The sequence below is a fragment of the Meles meles genome, chromosome 5 (genome assembly GCF_922984935.1).
Source record: "Meles meles chromosome 5, mMelMel3.1 paternal haplotype, whole genome shotgun sequence".
Classification (NCBI taxonomy): Eukaryota; Metazoa; Chordata; class Mammalia; order Carnivora; family Mustelidae; genus Meles; species Meles meles.
In genome coordinates, this window is record NC_060070.1 from 50,152,133 (window position 1) to 50,169,616 (window position 17,484).

The window sequence follows — 17,484 nt, forward strand, 5'->3', positions numbered from 1 at the left end:
GAGAAAGAGTAAGATTAAAACCAAAACCTAGCTTCTCTAGTTACCAGTTGTGTGGCTTAAGTAAATTAGCTTCTCTGAGCCCAGGTTTTCATCTGTAAAGTGGGGGTTGTATTGCGTCCTTCCACGGCTGCTGCGAGAACCACTAATGGTATCCATGACAGGCCAGGCATGCAGACAGCGCTCACGAAATGGTAGCTGCTTGCCATTATTACCATCATGATCATCATCATGGCCAAATTATCATGAACTTAAAAGATTGGGAAACTGGTCCTCAAAGGAAGGATGACCCTAGCAAATGTGAGCAATACAAATTCTGAGGGTCAAATAAATTGTTATGCCTAAACAAAATTGAACCTCATTTGAATTAAGTGGTTTGCAAGGTAACATCTGGGCTCCAGCAGACTGCAAGCCCTCGCTGAGTGCAGAGTCTTTAACTATGAGCTCCAAGTCACCATCCACTTTCAGCAGGGAAAAAACAGTGGTGGGGGACCTCAAGAGATAGAAGTCATCAGATAAGAGTGTGTGCTTTCCCAGGGCCCATGATCCCAGCCAGTATGCTGCAAACTGTACTCACAGAGGCCCTCGTCTGGTGTTTCTCAGCTAGAATAATGTTCAGACCAACTCCCTGCAGAAGAAAATTTTCCAAAACTAATTTATGAATGTATTCTGATACTTAAATGTGCACAAAATGAGAAACTCCTTAGGCATATAGCTTTTATACAGTCATAAACCAAAGAAATTTCAAAGGACATATCAAAAAACAAAACCGATGAAATTTATACTGATAATATGAATTTAATGTCACCTCCTGAATCTCCGTCCCTGTCAAAACAAGGAGATAATGACAGAACAATTTATCTTGCTTTAACCACTGTGTTTTCATGTACACGTATTAAGCATAGTCTCTATGCTCAAGAGAGCAAGAAAAAGGTTGCCAAGAACATGGACAGGATCTGACCTAATAGAAGTTAAAGGTTGGTCTGTTAATACAGGGCATCTCCATTCCTAGCGTTCTGACCATAGGATACCACCTCTTAGGACATCTTCTAGCAATGGCCTTTTATATATGGAGAAAAATTACATGCAAACAAAGTATACCATAATTAGGAGCATAGTGACATCCATTCTGACTCTGGCTTGGGAGAAAGTTCTGGGGAGGAGTTTGAGAGAGAATTACAACCAAAGAGTGATACATGAAGGTGAAGAATATGGTTTATGTTAACCTGAGTTCCAGGGACAGAATGTGCTTGTGCTGTTCCACTCTTGCTCTGTCTCCTAACGCCTGTCATCGTGGAATAAATGTTGACATTTATTCTCACAGGATCGCTGTTCAGGAGATAAACCCCAAACTAGGAACCCTGGGCTGAGAGAAGGCAGATCCTCATCCTCCCGTTGCTCAGGTATAGCCCAGAGCCATCTTTAACGCCAAGCATCAAACCCACCAAAGGGACAAGGTAAGACAAAAGGCCAACACGCAGGAAAGGTGGGAAAGAGAGGGTCAGTAATCATTGTCTGCTGCTTCAGAACTTTTTATTCCACAGAACTACAGGCTAGAGATGAAAAAGATATTTGCAAGTCTGACTCTTTTTAAGGAAGTTAAAGTTTTGTTGAGGATTTTCTCTGGTATCCTTCAAAAGGAAGTGTCAGAATCCATAACTATTGCCTCTCTGTGTAATCAGCGTTCTATGGGTTTTCTGAGAGTCAGATAAACAATTGTTGATGTCCCTTCAAGCTCCAAAAGCCCCTGAAAATATGAATCCTTAGCTCAGTTTGGTGACCTTTTCTCTTGGGAAAGCTGTCCATGAGCTGGTGAAAATAACCTGCCACTGCTCTCTGAATGCTTTCAGACTTTCAGGAAGAAATAGTGCTTCCTCCAACTCTCCATTTAATACTGTTTCAGCCAAACAAAGAAAAGGAAAAAGTCTGTGAAGACATTAATGTAGAGGACATACTATAGAGCCAGAACAGTAAGTGGAAAATTAAGGATACATAATAGGGAATACTTTTTTTTTTTTTTTTAAGATTTCATTTATTTATTGGAGAGAGAGGCAGAGACGCACAAGCTGGGAGGAGAGAGAGAAGCAGGCTCAGGGAGCCCGATGTGGGGCTCGATCCCAGATCATGACCTGAGCTGAAGGCAGCCACTTAACCAACTGACCCACTTATAATAGGGAATACTTAACCATGGAATTTAAATCCTGAAAATGTGCATTATTACTATACATCATTCCCTGATTTATAGGTTTTATCATAAAAACAGAAAAAATTATGTATCAGTTACCCAACACAAGATATTTACATTTATGTTATATATCATACACATATACATACAGGTAAGTACATAGTATCAGATATATGTGTGTGCATATGTATGTATATATTTGGGGGTCAAGGTATGTGGGGGTGTGCAGATAAAGAGATATTAAAGAGGAACTAGGAATGTTTTTTTCTTTAAAGTAGTCAGTCAGCTGAATGTAAGAATATATACCTCATACAGGAAGAACTTATTTTTAAGACTGGGCCATGGTACCTCAGTACATAGTAGCTGCCCAGTAAACTAATTTGTCAAAGAGCTAAACATAATTTTTTTCTTTTAAAAAGTGGACTCATGGGCGCCTGGGTGGCTCAGTGGGTTAAAGCCTCTTTAACCAGGGTCCTGGGATCGAGCCCCGCATCGGGCTCTCTGCTTAGCTGCGAGCCTGCTTCCTCCTCTCTCTCTCTCTCTGCCTGCCTCTCTGCCTACTTGTAATCTCTGTCAAATAAATACATCTTTAAAAAAAAAAAAGTGAACTCATAACAAAGAAACTACCAACTCTAACAGGAAAATTTATTCTTCCCAATTTATTCTTATTTATTCCCCAGCTTTACTGAGACAGAACTGACATAATATTGTGGAAGGGTTTTGGTTTTTTTTGTTGTTGTTTTTTTTAAGATTTTGTTTATTTATTTGACAGAGATCATAAGTAAGCAGAGATGCAAGCAGAAAGAGAGGGGGAAGCAGGCCCGAGAGCCCGATGCAGGGCTTGACCCCAGGACCAGAGGCTTTAACCCACTGAGCCATCCAGGCGCCCCAATATTGTGGAAATTTATAACGTGCAATGATACACATATATATTGCAAAATGATTACCACATTAAGGTTTGCTAACATTCACCACCAAACATGGCTGCAATTGTGTGTGTGTATGTGTGTGTGTGTTTGTAATTGGTGAAAACTTTTAAGATCTACTCTCTTAGAAACTTTCAAGTACACAACACGATATGTTAACTATAATCACTGTGTTGTACATTAGACCCTCAGAACTTACTGATCTTACAACTTCAAGTCTGTACCTTTGACTACCTTTACCCATTTCCCCCACCTCCTATACTCACCTCTGCTCCTGGCAACCACCAACCTGTTCTCTGTTTCTATGAGTTTAGGATTTTTTTTAGATCCCACATACAAGTGAGATCATATTATAGTATTTGTCTTTCTCTGTGTGAAATTTGTTTTTAATAATGTAGGTATTCACATTTGTAAGCAACTACTAGATTTTTTAAAGTAAAATTACCTATCATGAACATGCAAATTTGAAAACATCCTCTCCTGTTAGCCAGAAATTGTCTCTTAGAAATCTCTGTTTTGAACAATATTGTTGTCCCAAAAAGGGGGGGGTACTATGAGACACCACATTTATCATGGCTAAATATTATTAACAATTCTATTTCCTGCCTGAAAAGCTAAGCTAACAGGTGTCAATCAGTTTTTTAATTTTAAAAGTATGACTGAAGCCTTAAAGAAAGCTACCTGGTTTTACCAACACAGGGAAAAGTGCTTTTCAGTTAAATCTAGGAGGAATTACCATGAGACTGCTTTCTAAATAAAACAGCTGAACTATAAAAAATATTACAAAAATTGGCTATCTTGGGGCACCTGGGTGGTGCAGTTGGTTAAGCATCCAACTCTTGATTTCAACTCAGATCATGATCTCAGGGTAGTGAGATTGAGCCCCCACATCTGGGTTGGGAGCCTGCTTAAGATTGTCTCTCTCCCTCTCCCTCTGTCCATCCAACCCCCCCACTGGCACTGCCCCTGCTTCTCTCTCTTAAAAAAAGTGGCGATTTTGTGAATTTAGATAGAGGTTTCCTTAAATAATTATACATGTATACATACATACACATATAGGCATATAGACATACTTACGTATACATACACACACGCACACAGATTGTATAAATACATATAAATGTGACATTTAAAAAGTTAAATAACATGAAATCATTTTTGCCAACTCTGAATTTTATTGACTTAAGTTTACTATTTGCTGCCAACCTGATGACCCAAAGGGAAATTAATGGTTTCTTAAAGATAACTTCCAACCTTTAGGGGTGTGAGATAATAGAAAATACATACTAGTTTCTTCCCCTAGTTCCTTGCACAGAGATCCTAAAATTCTTGTAATTTCCTAAGTGACAAGCACACCAGGAACATCTTTTATTTGATTATTTGGTTTTTGCCCTAGTTCCTAATACAGGGCTATAGTTCTTGTAATTTCCTGAGATAGGATTGTCTGTTGTCCTAATGAGGCAACTCTGTGTAGGCTCTCGGATGACTCCTGGATGGGAGGGAGCTGGTCACCTGAAAGACCAAGCCATGATAAGAAGCTTGGAATTTTCACCCCTCCCCCAGTCTTCTTGAGAAGGGAGACGGACTGAAAACGGATCATTAAAAATTGATCATGCCTACATAATGGAGCCTCCATAAAAATTCCAGTAGTATGGGGTTCAGAGAGCTTCCAGGTGGGTGAACATTATCCATGTACCAGGAGGGTGACATAGCTCAACTCCATAGCGATATGAGCTCCAGAGCACAGCGCCCTCCCACACTTGCCCTATCTAAAACTTCATCTGTCTGCTCATCTGTATCCTTTATCATATCCTTCAATAAGCTGGCAAACATCAGTGCCTAAGCATTTCTGTGACTTCTGTAAGTTAATTGAGCCTAGAAAAGGGTCACAGGAACCTCCAATTTATAGTCAAATTGGACAGAAGTTGTAGATAAACTGGGGACCCACTCCTTGCAACTGGCATCTGAAGTGGGGTGGCAGCCATCTTGTACAACTGAGGTCTGACCATGCTATCTCCAGGGAGACGGTTAATAGAGCCAGAATAGAGTTAAATTGTAGGACACCCCACTAGTGTTGGAGAATTGCTGGGGGGAGGCACACCTTCAGTGACCAGAAGTGTCAGAAGTGTTGTGAGTGTGGTAGTAGTGTGAAAGAAAGGAAGACATGAAGGGGAAGGAAAGACAGAATTTCTTCCAATACAGGGAGAAATAAACAAAGGCAAACGGCATTACAGCACCAATCACTTCCCTGCGGGCAGAGTCATCCTACCAGAACCCAGAAGTCAAATTTTTGCAGCTGGCTTATTATATTATCACTTGTCCCTAAATAATTTTCATGACTAGGATACTATGTTTAAGATTTTTGTATATTTAAATGTTCCCTAATAAGAATAAGAAACATTACATGCGGGGCGCCTGGGTGGCTCAGTGGTTAAAGCCTCTGCCTTCAGCTCAGGTCATGATCTCAGGGTCCTGAGATCGAGCCCCGCATCGGGCTCTCTGCTTGGCAGGGAGCCTGCTTCCCCCCTCTCTCTCTCTGCCTGCTTCTCTGCCTACTTGTGATCTTTGTCTGTCAAATAAATAAATAAAAATCTTAAAAAAAAAAAAGAAACATTATATGCAGTATATGAGGAATATTCATTATGCTTAAGAGGCTAGGATATATTCCATATGACATTACACAACATAATTCCAATATGGACAACTAAGTTTCCATTGTTCTCTAATCACATGGAACCAACCCATGATTTTCATCCCTCTCTGCTTTAAGGCAGGGATAAAATCCTTCTCATTTTATTATCCTGTAACATGGAAAGGTGATGGCTCTTTCCATATTTAGTTTCCCCCTACTACATACTATACAGAGATAATTGGGCTCCCACGTGATGAACAATCTGCGATGATCTGAATGTTGTCCTTTCATTTTTTGTAAATTAAAGTATTGAGAAATTAATACCCAAAGTTTTTAATTACAGAAAGAGGCCACTACCAGTGGAAAGGGAGAAAGAAAATGTGAAAAACCTTTCATGGAAGATTCATTTTTGGCAAACTGTAGAAGAATGGCTATTTTTAACAGATCTTGGGCAAAATAGTAATTACTATGTTATAATTCTCACGAGGAATTACATAGGACACATCTCTTTTCCATACGGCCGTTTATGCAGTACAGTGTACAGTCAGCAAAGCTAATAAGGTACAAAACCAATAAAAGTAACACTTGGGCTCTGTCTTTAAGGACTTTAAAATCTAGAAGATTGTTGAGTATATACATTAAAGTATATAGAAAAAACAACCATACTGAGCATGGCGAGCACTGAGCACTGTATAGACTTATCAAAGCACAGTGTTATCACCTGAAACTAATATGACTTTGTATGTCAACTATACCTCAATATTAAAACTAAAAAATTATTTAGGACCAAAAAAAACAAAAGACAAATATAACCCATAGTGTTAATATATTCAGATTAATTTTTAAGCAAATAATGAATGTTGTGCTTCAAAATACTAAAGACACATTATGCTAGCCATAAGGCTTTTCGGAATTCTGTTTTATAATTATCTTTAAAATTTGTTTATGGACAACTAAAAAGATCACTCACATTACTTTACAATCACACTCCATAATACCAAATTCGGAGAGAAACATAAATTTTCAGAAAGAATCCAATTTAAAAACAATGACATGTAACAAAACAAACAAACAAACAAAAAAAAAAGTTTCCCTGAAAGAAACAGGGATAGGGTTAGGATAAAACAGTAAAAGATATAAAGTACTAATAATATATTAGGATACTAAGAAATCAGAGGAGAAATTTTTACTTTCTTAGATTAGACTATAAACAGGGAAAAGGTAGTTGTGCTATGGCCCATCCTTGATGGTCCAGCATAAGCCGAAATCAAACAAATGCAAACATTGATACCTCTTAGGCAATTACATTGTAATAAAGGACCGTGATTATTTCAGCAGAGAAATGACTACTTATAAAATGTTGCCTGAAGACAACCTAATTCCAGTGCTGAAGATACTTTAAAAACATATTTCTATTTTACCAATATTTAAATTTTAGAAACCTTCGTAGGAATTAATGATCTATAAAAGCTAAAACTTCAATCTCCTCTTTTAGGGTTAAGAACAAGTTATGGTTTAAAAACATCTTACAGCAAGGTTCATTGTGAAATGATACATAGTATCCAGAAAAACATTGTATATGCAGCCTAGTTTGGGGCCAAAGATCACGTGTGACTAGCATATCAAGAGAGATATATTGTTTTTATGCATGATGAAGTGACATGAGATGATAGGACATGTTGCGATTTTCTCGACCATCCATGTTCTTTCTCCTGCAGGTTATTTTTCCTTTGAAAGTTGTCCCCTCTCTGTAAGATGACAAGAAGGTGCCATCAACCAAAGCACCTGATGTTCTCTTGAGCAAGGAATGGACGCAGACCCCAAAGGTAACGCTAAGAAAACACTCCTGAAAGCTGACATATGAATAAATAGCATGACTGCACAAAGATCAAAATCTCATTGACCAACCCCACCCCCCCACCCCCTGCCAAGTGACACCTGAAAAGACCATCCACTACTTCCTGCAACTTTCTTTCATCCCTTGATCAGCTGGGTACCCTATTCTTCTAGTACTTCCCAGACGTTTTTTTTTTTTTAATTTGTTTATTTACAGCATAACAGTGTTCATTGTTTTGGCATCACACCCAGTGCTCCATGCAGTACGTGCCCTCCCTATTACCCACCACCTGGTTCCTCAACCTCCCACCCCACCCCCCCACCCCCACCCCCGCCACCCCTTCATAACCCTCTGGTTGTTTTTCAGAGTCCATAGTCTCTCATGGTTCATCTCCCCTTCCAGTTTCCCTCAACTCCCTCTCCTCTCCATCTCCCCATGTCCTCCATGTTATTTGTTATGCTCCACAAATAAGTGAGACTATATGATACTTGACTCTCTCTGCTTGACTTATTTCACTCAGCATAATCTCTTCCAGTCCCGTCCATGTTGCTACAAAAGTTGGGTATTCATCCTTTCTGATGGAGGCATAATACTCCATAGTGTATATGGACCACATCTTCTTTATCCATTCATCCGTTGAAGGGCATCTTGGTTCTTTCCACAGTTTGGCGACCGTAGCCATTGCTGCAATAAACATTGGGGTACAGATGGCCCTTCTTTTCACTACATCTGTATCTTTGGGGTAAATACCCAGCAGTGCAATTGCAGGGTCATAGGGAAGCTCTATTCTTAATTTCTTCAGGAGTCTCCACACTGTTCTCCAAAGTGGGCTGCACTAACTCGCGTTCCCACCAACAGTGTAACCAACAGTTCATCATCACTAGCCATCAGGGAGATTCAAATTAAAACCACATTGAGATACCACCTGACACCAGTTAGAATGGCCAAAATTAGCAAGACAGGAAACAACGTGTGTTGGAAAGGATGTGGAGAAAGGGGAACCCTCTTACACTGTTGGTGGGAATGCAAGTTAGTGCAGCCACTTTGGAGAACAGTGTGGAGATTCCCAGCCGTTTTTAAGTCTCAGCATACGGAAAAATCTAACACCTGCATGGCACACTGCGCTTAGAAGGCTAGACTGCTCACCGGCTGGAAGTAATGGCCTAAGTTTCTGTTGCTTGCAATTAATGCACTGACGTTGATGTTTGGAAGAAACTGATGGATAGGATGATAATAATGATCACAGTCATGAACGGGATGCCGGTAGGAGGAAGAGATGAGGAAAGAGAAGGAAGAAGGAGCAGAAGGAAAGTCTACACTGTAAGATACTTTATAAAGAGGTAATGGCCTTGCTTTAACTGTGTGACAGATCTTAATCATTCAATTTTATTTTTAATGCTTAATATTTATGCTATTTTTGTGTCTTAGTATCTCTTAGATGTAAATTACTATTTGCAAAATTGCCGTGTTGAGAGTAATTCAGATTTAAATGGCTGTAAATATTAAACATTATATTTTCACGGATAAGTAACTCTCTATGATGGTAGCCGTATATTACCAGTTTTGTGCAAAACACATAGCTTTATTTTGGATGCAGTTTTAAAAGCAATGCTTTTAAAAACAATTTAGAAATTTTTTAAAATTAAAAAGTTTCTACTGAGAAAATTTAAGTTCAGAAAATTTGTTAAAATACTTTGTAACTAATTACCTTGTCAAAATGTGGTTTTACAGCTGAAATGCCAGGGAGTGGAGAATGAAGGTACTTTCCTAATTATCTGACCATGTCCAGTTTAAAACACAGTCTTATTCAACAACTGCTAATGACAAAATAATCTCAAAGATCTCAGCAGTAACATTGTTTGGATTTGAATTTCTCCAGAAACCATTTAATTTGCCACTAGACTTAATATAAATAAATAAAAGCCCCAGTGTCATATGAAGGAAATTTTGGAAATTTTGTGGTAAAATGCAACTTCAGCACTGGCTTTGGATGTGGGCAAGCATGGATCAACCCCCCAGCCCTGCAGCTCACTGGCTGGGTGAACACGGGCAAGTCTCTCGACGTGCGCCTCAGTTTCTTCATCTGTAAAATGGGTGGAGTAACAGCACCTACCTAGTGTCTACCTGGGAATACTGTTGGGATATTCCACTGACATAATGCACATAAAGTTCTTAACATGATGCCTGGCACCACAGTAAGAATTCTGTTAGTTACTGTTACGGCATAAAATCGAGTCTCTGTTCTGTGTCGACTCTTACTCTGTTCACAGTGGTTTTTAAATATCTGCATGATTAAAGTCCCCACTGACTTTTATGTAGCAGCAGCAGAGCCCCCTAAGTTAATAATTCAATCAAAAATCTACACAGCTTACGAGGAAAGTATTTTTGTGAGTTTGATTTGAGTCTTAATAATTTAACCCCCTGTCGTCATTACCTTAAAAATTATATACGCGGGAATCAACCATCTGTTGATGTTGGTGTTGCTACAAACACTATAAACAAACAGAAATAAGTAAAAGAAGGAGATGGTCTTCAAGACATAAGGAGTAGTTTTCCATGGTATGGGTGATACTTGAAAACAGAAGCCTGGAGCGAAAGCTGCTGTCTCTAACTTGTATGTAATCTCCTTGGTTTATACAATAAACATACGGTAGAAGGAGAAAAATCTAAACACAGAAAGGATGCACGGCTCGCTCCCCCCCCCCCCCCACAGCAACAGAGTGCTCGGAAACTAAGAGCATTTGGCTAAAAATATTCAAATATGAGATAGAATTTTGCCTTTGTCTCATGTCCCTGTTAACATGCTGAGCACTCAAGAGGCATTCTAAATCAGTTTACACTGTCTTCTAACCTTGCATAGGATTCCTTAATACATACTAAGTTATTAAATATCAATGAACCCATTTGCTCTATTGTTACATACTTGTCTAAAAATGATAGAATTATTTGTGAAAGACTTCACAGTTGCCATAGCTATTCAAACCTAGATGAGTCAAGTTCAAATGAGTTAACGGATGGATTTTTAACGAAAATATTGAGAGTTCTAGATAGCAAAATAAATTGAATATTAGAGCTTAGAAAGTGAAAGATTTTTCATTTCCTTGTATTGTTTTGAATAGAAGGAATCCAGGGTACGCAAAGGTAAATGACTTAATCAAGGATGTTACCTTGTGGAGCCAAAGAATCCCTGGACAACCAGAGAATAATCCCAGAGCAGAATCACACAATTCCTGAGTAAATAAACGATCTACAGTGCATAAATCATAAAAACTACTACACATGTTTACACAATGGTCACATTAAATCCTGACAACCCTCAGTGGGCTTTCCCAGATGAGGAGTCAGAACAAGAGAGGTTAAGTAACTTGACCAAGTTCACACAGGCAGCCAGTAATTAAGCTTGGATAAACGTGCTCTGGCCACTGGACCATGGAGACTCTCATGAGAGGAGACTGAGAGTTAACTAGACTATGTTTACTCCATCTTTCCTGTACTGTATAAGACAAGGCATGCCCAAAACAAATTCTGCCTTAAATGATAAAATACAGTTGCCGGTTCCAAAGTGACCTAGCCACTCCAATCGAATGACAGAAGTACACAGACAAGGCCCTCACCTTCCTCAGCTGTCCAGAGACCACTCTTCCTGCCCACAGGAGGAAAAGCAGTATAAAGACCTTCCAACTCTGTATTCTTTCTCTTCTCCTCCCATTTCTATTCAAGGTCATTACTGGATTTTGAGAAAGTAGGTATGGATGCCTCTGAGTGTGGGCTGAACACATGTTACAAAGCTCGAATTCATCTTCTCTCTTCCTCTGTTTGGTAGAAGAAGATTAAGATTGAGCTTGAAAGTCTGGTAGCCACAATTCTATGAGGCACAGAAAAGGTACAGTAGCCACGATTTTGTGACAGTTTAGGAAGAAATGCTGGAAGATCCGTGAGAAGGGGTGATGCACCACGGTCTCAGCTCCTAGCCTGGGCTCTCCCCAGCTGCGGGTCAAGAACACTAGGCTGCGAGAAAGGGGGCCAGAGGTCAGGGAGGAAATGCAGCCAAAGAGGAGGCTAAATATTCTGGGAGGGAGGCTCCTCCCCAGGCCACTGTGCCCCACTGGGGACTGTAACAGGACATGGGGGACGTGAAGAAAGGCAAGTGAACAAAAAGAACAAAATCCCTGTCCTTATAAAATTTGCACTCTAGCGGAATAACCAATAGCACCATTTCAGAGCAACACATATACAGGCCACTGCTTGCCACTGACATACTTAGAAATGTGTTAATAAACTTGGGTACTAACTCTAAGAGCAGTGTTTCATGCTACAGGTTAATTCAGCCACTATGGCAGGTAACTTAAGTTACTTTCTTATATTCTTTCTCTTTAAGAACTATAAACTATGTACGTTTGAAAATATTAAGGACTAGCTCTCATGTTTTAAAGTTTTTACATTCCAATTCCTATAACAAAGTTCATATTTGCTTCACTTGAACCCCGCCCTCTTACCTCCAACCCCAAGAGTACTCTCAGGTAGCTCTTTTGGATGGTCTGCCTTCGAATGTGGACACATGAAGAACTATCAGCAATTCCTGGGTCACAACCGCTAGTTCTGTCACTCTCTGGAATGCAGTGTCCCCTTCTTTTATATATGATACATTCACAGAGAAGAACATAATTTGATTTAAAACTGATAGCTATCTGTACTTTTATGTGCAGTACATGATTTTTTTTAAAAAACTGTAAAATTATTTAATAAGTCTTTCAAGATAAGAAGCCTGTTTCCTAAAATGGGGGTCAGGATAATTGCAGAAGCAAATGTATTTTTTAGCTGTTTAAGAACAGAAAAGCCAATAGAGCTCCTCCAAAAATGCTTTACATAAACTCAAGAGAAGAACTTGCCAAGGTGGCTTTATGTAGCCCATGGGACATTTAGCAACGTCTGCAAGACAGTTCTGGTTGTCACAGCCAACAGCAGGAGGGGTAGGGAGTGAAAGACTATTACCGTCCAGTGGGGGGAGACCAGGGATCCCGCTAACCACCCCATAATGCACAGGACAGTCACTCACAACAAAGAATTATCTGAAACAAAATCCAAATAGTGCCAAGGTTGAGACGTTCTAGTCCAAGTTGGTTGCTGATTTCAAACTGTGCATTTCCAGAGAAGCCTATCAATCACACTGAACACATAGATACCTCAACATCACAGTAGCTATCTTGAGGGGATATCTGTTTAAGAAGAATAACCATAGCAAGTCTGGTAGTCATTCAACAGGAAATCCATCTCTCTTTTCTTCCATTCACTCCCATGGCTTCAATCTGTCACATGAGTCAGAGCCTCTCCTAGGCAAGCTTTCCCCATGTCCCAAACTAACATCAATCTCTCCCTACTCCCCGACTCTGTCCAACCCTTCCCTCCTCTACTCCACGCCTGTGTTCTCAGCCTTGGTGAATGATAACACTGCTGACTCCCACTGAAGTGGGAAGCCTGGACAGCCTGGGCTCATCCCTCTCCCCAGGACCGTCACTATACTTTGCATGTAAGTGTCACTTGATCCAAATGTTGAATTCGAATCAATCATTTTCCAGACCAATTTATAAGTAGTAAGCCCAACGAAGTCTCAAGAAAAAAATAAAACTATGCAGCAGAGAGCGTAGTTCAGTTTTTAAAAAGAAATAGCACATTTGGAAACATTTCCTGTGTTCACACAATAGGAAGAGTCGCAGACCCAAAAAGAATCAAAGAAGCCCCAGGACATGGTTTAAAAAGTGGAAAAAATGTCAAGATAATAGATGAGACCGACTATGTAGGGTGCTGAGTCTAAGCTTATTTTCTTTAAAAAGAAGGAAAAAAAAAAGCTTTCCAGGCATGAATATCTGAAAGCAATGAAACAAAGGAAAACTACATGAAGGAGAAATAAGAGTTACAGCAGGAGAGTTAGTAAAAATTTAAAGATTACAACCTAACACTTGCATAGAGTTGAAGTTGACAACATTCACAGAGATTATCTCACTTTATTCTCTGAAAAACTGTGAGGCAACCAGGTTTTAGAGCATTCTGCATGCTAAGTAGCAGAAAGCATCCAAACCACCCTGACGTAGCCAGGTCAAGTGGCCCCCACATCACACACATCCGCTAACACGACCATGAGCAGCCACTCAGTCATGAGCGTCCAAGCAGCTATTTTAGGAATGGAACAGGGGTCACTTCAAGACCCATTTCTGTTCATTTTATGTCTCCAATAATAGAATTTGGTTGGCTGCTGACATCCTTTACTTCTGAGTCTCCAGAAGTAGACAATATGCTTTATTGTCATATGTGAGTCATTCTGTCTGTTTAAGAAAGAAGATGCCGGAAGGTTTCAATAAATTGTAAAGCCATCCAAGTGAATCAGAGAAGAGTCAGAATTTAAATTTTGGCTGACAGTTTCCCCTCAACACCTAACATTAGCTCACCTGTAACACATTTAGACAAACTAACAATTCTGTTTATAAATATGCATGGATATCAGCCTGAATCATCACAAAGTTAGGGTCATAAATGATTGAGGATTCCTCTCCTGGTCTGTAACAACTCAGGTCTAAGCAAAAAGAGTTAACAGAATATTATTTTTGAAATATTACCTGATCTGTTTTTCATTCTTACTGATTGTGGTGCTGTACCCACCAATGCTGAGTCACCTTCAGCTTTGGGGGACAGGCAGGCACAGCCAAGAACAAACACTTTGTTGTTCAGTTCTAACTTTGCAAATAGAATTTTTTAAATGAGATCAGCAGCAGCAATAGTGCTGCAAGAGCCTGAGAGAGAAATGATACATTTTGATGTCCCAAAAGCATTTGACTTGGAACACCTAGGATTGAGAGTTCCTATGAAAGTGACTCGTAGAGTTTGATAGGATAATAGCGCAACGTGACATTAGAGCAGTTTTCCTGGTTGTAGGAGAACAAAGTGTGATTGGCTGGTAGGAAGAGGTAAGGACCAAGATGTCTAACTGGAGTTTAGACAATATCGGGGTGCTTTGAAGGTATATATAATATATGCAAGTGAATGTCCGGAGGGAGATAAACAGGAGATGGGGTGGTAAGACTGTTAAAAACAACAACAACAATCAGACAGACTGAGGAGGATATCCACAAACATCAGGGCTTATGCTCAGCTTCCTATCTAAATCTATCTAAATACCTCTGGGAGAACCATTTGGATGGGCCCTCCAAGTCACTGTTGGGTAGATATCACAGAGCAGTAATTGTGCTGAGACAGAATGGGATTGAGAGCTCTGAGCTTCCCTTTCATCCTGGCTCTAGTGGAATGTGAAAGAAATCCAAAAACATTCTCAGGCCCCTTCAAGGGAGGTATCACAGGGCTCTTGTTGCAGCTACAGGGGAGGAACTGGGAATAATGAACATGAAGAACTATGGGGCTGGCCAATGGATCAGCAAGCAGTCATCATGATTTTAGCTTACCTAAAAAAAAAAAATTAAATCATCAATCATAAGATGCCCCAGCTACTGACACAGCAACAAGGATAACATGAGGACAAAGGCAAAGCTCAATCAGGATGAGAGACACGGGAAAGGCTGGGGAGCCCCAAGGGACAACTAGATAGCCGGATTCCTTCCTTCTTCCCTACACTGAGACTATCTGGAGTATGTTGGGGAGTGGGCATGGGTGGAAGTGGAGGAAGAACCACAGGATGGGAACAGCTCCAAGAAGCACTATGAGTTTGCATTAAATCTTGCACTTGACTGTTTTTATTCCCATGTGCTAAAGAGGTTAACGTAAAGTAGCAATATTCCATGTTTGCTCACTACCAGCAGAAAAGGAGATTCCAGAGCTAATCTAAGTTCAATTTCAGAGAAATAAAATCACATTTCTGCACTCCTACAAATGTATTCATTTTATATTGTTGAACAGTTCAGAGTGTTCACAGGTCACAGAATCACAAATTATTAATCAAGGTTATCTTGAAGTATGATTCCCACATGCTGGTTTTTTTTTTTTAAAGATTGTATTTATTATTTATTTGACAGAGAGAGATCACAAGTAGGTAGAGAGGCAGGCAGAGAGAGGGGGAAGCAGGCTCCCTGCTGAGCAGAGAGCCCGATGCTGGGCTAGATCCCAGGACACTGAGATCTTGACCTGAGCCGAAGGCAGAGGCTTAACTCACTGAGCCACCCAGGTGCCCCCCACATGCTGGTCTTAAAATATCTTCCTTTCTTTTATTTCAACAAGATTGTACTCATCTCTTTACTAAATTCATTGAAATTGAGAGTGGAAGGAAAGAGCAATGCCATACAGGTGCTGTTCATTCGCTGGGACATTCTTTAACCTAGCCCCGGAGTCAACACCTTGCCTAATAGTACAGAGAACTCCACTTGGAAATAATCATTTGCAATCCCAATTATTCTAACGCTATTAGACTCAGTTCAACTTTGTAACTGATAGTACAAATGAAAGGAATATTTCTTAAAATGATCTTAAAATGATCTCCATCATGCCTTTACCAGGTACCTACACAGTGACCAGATGCCAAGGGGGATCCAGCAAGGAAAGAAGCTCAAAAAGCTACAAATGAATGTGTCCCAGCCTCTGACTTCATCTATTTTTTGTTTCCTGGCCTTTTAGGGGAAGAATTTTTCCCCTCTCCTACAGAAAACCTTTCTTGAATTCTTCTTTGGAAAACTATCCCCCTAAGATTGTGGTTTGTCCCAGCTCTGTGTCCCTGCAGCAACCATTTCATAAACATTTTCTTGGCATTATCAAAAAATACTAGTACTATTGTGTGGCTGATCAATCTCTCCCAAGAACACAATGTGAATGAACATCTTTAAATCCCCAGTGTCTAATTCAGTTGACTTTCTGTGTCAAAGTGGTGAACACTGTTCTAAGTACTTTACATACATTAAAATTCAGTTCACCCTCCAAATGATAACAGAGGGTAAGGACTACCATTATCACGTCCACTTCAGAGATGAGGACACAGATGCACAGAGAGGGAGAGGGATAGAACTGAGGATCAAACTCAGGGTGCCTGGCTCCAGAGTAGATGCTCAATAAAAGTTTGTTAAATTGAACTCAAGCTGGAAATCCAAAGTTCCTTTCTTCCAGATACTGCCTTTGGTCAGCACATTTTAAACCAATAGTCCATGAGAATGCAATTAAAGAAACACTGCATCTTTGTTGAAATAATTTGTCTGCTACATTACAGATGTCTTTCTTCTACTGCCATACTCCTTCACTTTTTCCAAGATATCATTATTTTCTTGAGCCAAAAATCATAATAATATAATGACTTTTATCAGCTTCCACAAGACTAGCTTTTTGGTAGAGAAGAAACTAATTCTTTCCATGAGCTGTTAAAAGACATTATCTGTTCCTATTATAGTAGACACACACATACACAAAGTACAAACCACACAAACAAAACGCCTGTTACCCATTTTTCCCTCAGAACAAGGACAACTTTGTTCTCCATTTATATAACAACAAAAGGAAAAGATTTATGACTAATTCTTTTAGTGATAATTTTAAATTTTTATAATTATGTTGGAATCCTTCAGGATTTGATTAATGAGCAACCCCTTTTAGAATCTCTATGGGATAATACCTCAAAGGAAGCTCCATTTTCTAAAATGTTTTTGAAACTACTCATTGCCTAGTTATGACTTCTACTATAACACATCCCTTTAGTTACACTATCTTCTGATTCAAGACACATACCTACTACACACACAATAATCTCAAAACTCTGCCCTTCCCTGTCCACGCCTATCTAGCCTTTGTTTCCATCTGTCATCAAACACCTCAGCCCTCCCCAAATATCAATATTAACATGTGTTTCCCAGTTACAATTTCTTCAACATAAAACCCCAGTAGCTTTTGTTATTTTACACTTAGATTTATAGAACCAGTCATCAGG

General features: G+C 39.6%; 1 protein-coding gene and 1 long non-coding RNA gene across 2 annotated transcripts in view; one reads left to right on the plus strand and one right to left on the minus strand.

The window, feature by feature from the left end:
• BCKDHB (branched chain keto acid dehydrogenase E1 subunit beta) overlaps positions 1–17,484 on the minus strand; it is a 232,473-nt gene that overhangs the window by 83,840 nt on the left and 131,149 nt on the right. The gene's annotated exons all lie outside the window — the stretch shown is intronic.
• Positions 1,344–16,174, plus strand: LOC123942678. The gene is made up of 3 exons (XR_006818456.1): positions 1,344–1,454; positions 7,459–7,566; positions 16,073–16,174. It is a non-coding gene; the product is annotated as an uncharacterized LOC123942678 (long non-coding RNA).